Source organism: Dasypus novemcinctus, chromosome 3 (assembly GCF_030445035.2).
Source record: "Dasypus novemcinctus isolate mDasNov1 chromosome 3, mDasNov1.1.hap2, whole genome shotgun sequence".
Classification (NCBI taxonomy): Eukaryota; Metazoa; Chordata; class Mammalia; order Cingulata; family Dasypodidae; genus Dasypus; species Dasypus novemcinctus.
Window position 1 is genome coordinate 88,918,188 of NC_080675.1, and position 6,642 is coordinate 88,924,829.

Consider the following 6,642-nt stretch of genomic DNA (forward strand, 5'->3'; position numbering starts at 1 on the left):
AATTCAAACCCTCATTCCATGCTATCTCTAGTCAGAAGATATTTTCAGAACCTAGGTAAGCTCAAGAGGATATGTAATGGTGTATAAAAGCATTCAAATCTCCCAAATTTGTAAAAACATTTTAAAAAATATGATTTGATAAGAATGAAAATTAAGTTCCACACGCAAACTCAAAATTCTGTTTCTACAAAGGAAAAAGGCAAAACCCAAATCATGTGTTCTACTTACCAGGCAACCACTGAGAAAAAAATGGCAATAGTTTTTATGACTTTTCTTTAATAAGAATTATTTTTAAACTTTAAGTAAAAATGGGTCTACATTGACAATATTGAGCCTCTAGATCAGCAAGACTTATATAATCAATGTGGCCCTATAGATCTTTATGCTGTGATTTATTTGACACATGTTATGTATCTTCTGGTAGGGATATGTGGAAGATGTGATATTTCCAGTAGTTAGTGGTAATTAAACATCAAAAATGCCTGCAAAATAATCTTTAGGTCTAGGGCAAAATTTATACTTTATAATTTGTTTTTCTCTTCAATGTAGGAAAAAAGCTAATTACGATTTTTTAAAAATTTAGAGTAATTATGCTGGAGACTAGTTATATACTGGAGTAATTTATTTATTTATTTATTCATTCATTCATTCATTCATTTTTAATGTGACACCGGAAAGAAACAAACTATATCAATGCAAAAGAAAAAAAATCAAGAATTTAAAGTTATTTTAAAATACTGTATATTTGAATTGCTCTTAAAACTTTGATTCATAGTTTTATTATAAAAGTATAAGCTCTGTAAGGGCTAGCCCTTTTAAACTTTTTCCCCACTGATACTTCAGTTCCCAGAACACTGATTGAAATATGAAAATCACTCCATAAATACAAGTTGGCTAAATTAAGATATACCATTTCTCTTTACAATATATATTTGTGACAAATGAAGTGTTCATTTTTCACCTATTTCATAAGTAGAAATTGTAAGTGATTTTTTTTCCCAAATAGCACACAGGTATTTAATATCAGAGACAAGTTACCAAGTCTTAATTCAGTTCAGTGTTCTTTCTATGTTAGCAGAGCAAGATTTTTGAAGTTACAACAGGTATATCCATATCACTGACTGAACTAAAACAGAAGTTTGGACTGTGCTGCTATCCATTCAGAACTTGGAACTTTGTTAGATTCAGAAATAATAACTTTTGTTCTTCTTGCTCTAAATATATTTCTATCAAGGGACAGCCATCATTTCTTCCTAAACAGTTTATCCATCCATCTCTTTTATCTTAATGATATCTCTTAACACTAAAATAAGGAAACTATACAAATCAATAAAGTGGTTAGCATCTGAACTATCAGTACAAATAATCCAAGTTCCTCTACTTTGTGCTTAAAGAGCACTATGACTTTGTCAAGACTTTGAGCTTTTTTATAGTATGAAATTAATATGTCACATTGCTTTAGTTGTAGGGAGGGCCAGCAAAACACAACAATTTGATTACTTCCTAAACTCTCACCACTCTTCATAATTTTTCAAGCAACTCCCTTCTAATTTTAGTAGGACAGTTTGATTAGACAAATATCTCAACCTACAACTGCTGGATTTTATTCATTTGTGGGAGAAGAGGCCAATTTAAGAAGAATCAAGCTAATTCAAAGTTGGTTTATCAGTAAACTCAAGATTGTAAGGGAAATTAAAACCATGTTACATGAGAAAATGTTAAAGCTATCTGAGATATTTAGCAGTGAGAAAACTCTGGGGACCATGCAAGATCACTGTGTTCAAACATTTGAAGAGTCATAAGGCTCAAAAAGGACTATATTTGTACTAGGGATAGAACTGGCACTAGTGGAGAAAAGGTTAAGAGTTCAGATTTCAGTTCAATAGAAGAAAGATAGAACTATTGAAACATAGAATAGGTTCCACAATTTAGCCCAAGTGGAAATCCTCACTATCTGTCACTGGACTTTTCCATTTGGTTTGGTTGATGTAAAGGCAATTCGATCATTACATTGAGGTTTTGGATTCATGACCTTTAAAGTCCATTCCTACCCTGAGATTCATTGAGGCTCTGAAATCCACTCCACTGGGAGTGCTTCCTGCCAAATTAGCCTTTTCGAGAAGGCACAAAATGATGTCAATTGTTGCAGATGCAATGAGTCAGCTGGAAACTGCCTGACAAAGGCAAAGTTCAACCTAGTTACTAAACCTCAACTAATTTTAAATGATTTTTGCTTTCTTAGATGGTTCCAAAATTACACACTCAATTAATGCTGTTGATTTTAGCCAAGTCTCCACAAAAGGAAATGGAAAGCAAGGCAAGTATTTGGGTAAATCAAACTAAAGAAACTAAATCTTTCTGGTTTAACTTTCTCTTCAATTATCCCGAAAAACTCAGACCAAAATGATGCCACAATTGAAGACATAGAGGACTGAACTTAGAAATAAGAGCTCTCAGTTCTAGTCCCTGCCATATTTCACTATATTCATTAGAACAGTGGTTTCAGAGTGAGACACATCTAGATTTGAACATCAGTCCAACTGTTATTAACTGTGCGACCTTGGGAGAGGACTATGAGATCTCTGGATCACCATAGTCTCATTCATTAATATAATGATAATAACAACAACAATAGTAACTACCATTTATTGAGAGCCTGTATGTGCCCATCACTGTACTAGAAATACAATACACATCTTTATAATATGTATACCCGTTCTATAAAATGCATATTGTTTTTCTATTTTAGAAATGAAGACAAATTTTTAAAGGATTAAGTAACTTCCGCCAAGCCTCATAATTAGTAGGATTTTTATAAATTTGGCAAAACTTATTTTCTATTTCATTTTCAGGTCTTGCCATTGAGATGTAACAAAGCTTCCTGTGACCCTTCCAGCCTTCTTTAAAGGTCTACTTCTTTAAAGGCGGGCCCAGCCTTTCTTCTGTCTTGCTTCAATCCTGCTTTCTGGAAGAGGAATGTGATAGCTTAGAGCTCTAATAAACAACTTGGACCACAAAGACCAGGCCATGTATATAGGTGAAGGAGTCACAAAACCGAAAGAATCTGGGAGTTACAAACTGCTTCTCTCTGGCATTCTGGATGGAGAGTCTATAGCATGAGTCACATATCTCCTTCACTTGTTTAACCTTCATCTCAGTACACCTAGGTGTGGGCTGTCAGCTTTGTTCCCCTTACTACAGTGAAAGTCTAAGCTTTCTGAAGGTGCCAGAGATACAGCCAAAGGTAGAATTACAGGGAAAATATTGTTTATTCATTTAACCATTCGAAAATCATTTCATGGACTCCACTATGTACCCAGTAAGTATTAAAATTGGGAACATAAAACACCATCAAATCGCAGGCTGTTTTCTATCCAGGAGCTCCCAAAAAGACAATGAGCAACTGTGAATGGGGAGCCTGAGACAATTTTTCTGAGAGGATAGAAACTGAGATCAGTCACACAATGAAAGTAATTGTTTACAACAGTGCTTCTCAAATTTAAATGTGTGCACACCTGAGGATACTTGAAAATGCAGACCCTGATTAAGTTAGTCTGGTGTAAGGCACAAAATTCTACATATTTAACAAGCTCCCAGATGATGCTGATTCTGCTAGTTCATGGATCATACTTTGAGTAACAAGGGTTCACAGTAATACAAGCAGTGTTAACTAGGATGTATATTTGGGAGTTTTGTTTCTAAAATTTTGTTGTTCAAAATATTCAATCTGTGTCCTTTTATAATGTTTTTGTTTGTTTTCTACTGCAATGGTCAGTTCCTGTATCTGGGGAAAGACTGCACTGTAGAATCATGCTTCAAACAAGGACATGCCATAAATCACTGATTATTATGAATATTCAAGTATAATATATTTAGATTCTAAAGACTGCATTAATTTTGTTGCTTCAAGAAAAATTCTCAGAGATCTATTTTCTCTTATTATTAAGGCATTACTTGACTAGATATCTAGAGGCATGTAAAATGCTTTCTTTTTTTCTCCTGACAATTAAATTGTTCTACCTTTTCAGGATTTAATTGGAATAATCTCAGTTGTTATTGGAACAATAAATTTGTTACTGGTATTCTGTAAAATCTAGACTAGATGAAGCTAGAGGAAATTTCTTTTATATTTGAGGTACAATTTTTAAAAACCACCAAAAAGAAGTCTACAATGGGTACTGTAAGATTTTGCCTGTTAAAAAACAATACAGGAACCACTATTTCTCTACCAACAGGAGCCACTATTTCCCAACCAACCACTGCCACTCTCTCTGAGTGTCATCCTTAAACTGGTGGTCTTATACTCTGCTGAACTCCCTGTCCCTATAGTGTCCCTAACTCCAAACTAGAATTACCAACCGTCCCCCTCAATAGTCAGTTGTCACACACACCACCTCCCCAATCTTTTTAGAACTAGGCCCAGTATAAGAAGACCTAGGTCAGGATTTAACATTAAGTCCTCTTGACTGCTGACCTACCTACCTTATTTTTAATAACCCATCCCCCAGTTTCTAGACCTAAATTATTTCCCTATGCCTTAATCCTTACTCGGTACTTTGGAACATTCAAGGATTGGATTTCCTTGTCCTGAACGTGTATCCCTTGTAACGAATCAATAATAGCTGCTCCTAGATCCTCAAAGTTGTAGTCTAGTCTCTTTATCACTACATAGATACCCTTGATTTCTAACTTGAATTGGATGTTTGGCCAACCCATGAAATTTACCTATATTTTCAATTATTAAATTTATTTTTTAATGAATAACCAATGTCAGAATAATCATGCACAGACTTTTTCCCATTATTTGGTATAAACTATTTACCTAATCCTGTGCATCTCCCTGGATTTCTAATCATGGCCTTTCTAGAACATGCCCTTCCCTTTGTTGCCAGATTTGTCCATCCATCTGTCACTCCTTTCTTGGTTCTGACGCTGAAAAAAAACAATTTCATTGTACACCTACTATATCCCAGAAACTGTCCATATAATATATGGAGATACACAGATAATCCTCACCCACTCAGAGTTTATTGTTTAAATCTTGATTCCAGCATATCTACAAATATAAATTAAAACAATTTGAACTGTATTTTAACTGTATTTCATTTACTTGAAAAGTTCAGAAATAATTATTTTCAAGCTCATCGTTTGGTAGAAGTCTAACTATAATTTTCTGGTATGCACTTCGAGATTTCTATTAAATACATTGGTTCAAAATCTTTAAAGGTTTAATCACCTATGCTATGTGTGTAAGTTATAGTCTAACTTCTAAAAAGAATCTTAAAATACACGTATTTGAACGCAACCTCTTATCCAAGAAAATAAAATATTCTACTGTATCTGTGTATATCATCTATTTTTTGCTCACATGTCCAGCTATTGGGAGTTTCTTATTTCACAGACTGAGTTCATGTTGTACCATCTCTCTAATTGGCACCATTTCTGCTTTCTGAATCATCAAAGGAGAATATTGTCTTAAGACAACCTCCAAATATTTGAAGACAACCATCTCTTCCCCTTAATCCTCTAGTCTCTAAATTGAAGAATTCCAATTTGTGGCAGGGTTTACAAATCCCTCAGCATCCTGATCCCAGTCCCCTGTATGCACTCAAATTTGCAATGTCTCTCTTAAAATGTAGCATTCATCAGAACAAGATAATCCACATCGACCCATGGAAAACACCACAAAAGCTCTTCCTCCTTAGACCCAGACGACATAAGAATGAAAGTATAATACATCCCCACCTTATACAGAGTTCTTGGAAACTAAATATTTTCCACATGAACTACAAGCCAGATATCTCCATATCCTGGATTAAAGTAACCAATTCTTTATGTTTAAATGGCATAATTTATATTTGTGCCTATTGATTTTTATTGTTAGTTTTTGTCCAATATTCCAGTTCTGATGTGGCTGAAACTTGATTCAATCAGCTATGTTATTAACTATCTCTCCTATTTTTTCCATCTGAAAATATGATAAGCTTGTCATATATGACTTCACTCAAATAATTGATAACATTTTTCAACAGTATGAAGGCGGAAGACAGAGCCTTGTGGCATTCCCTCATGGCAGCAAACCATTATTCTTTTTTTTTTTCTGTTTGTCTCCTTTGTAAGTATTTTATTATAAAACTACCACATACTTGCTATGAATATTTCGACAATACAGAAATGGGTAAAGTAGAAACTGAAAGTATTCCTGTTGCAATCCTTTTCCACAGACATAACACCTTTTAATATTTTGGTACATTATTTACCTTTCTATCTATCTATCTATATGTATTTATTTATCTAATTTTACATATTCTTACATTTTGCTCAAAAAATGGGCTCACGTTATAAACATAGTTCTGCAACTATCTTTTTTTTCCATTTAATTTATTGCTGGCCTCTTTTTTTATACTCAGAACATTTTAAGCCACTTTATTCTTTGTAGCAGTTACATTTTATCCCATCTTACAGTTGTACCACAAATTACTTAACTAGACCCTTTTTGCTTTTTGATGGACCTACATTACTTACAATTTTTGCTATTGTAAAATATACTATTACGAACATTTTCAGATTAAAAGGAGCTGCCAAATTTCCTTAAAATAATTGATATTGAATTTCACCTCAACAAATGTTAAATGACTATGC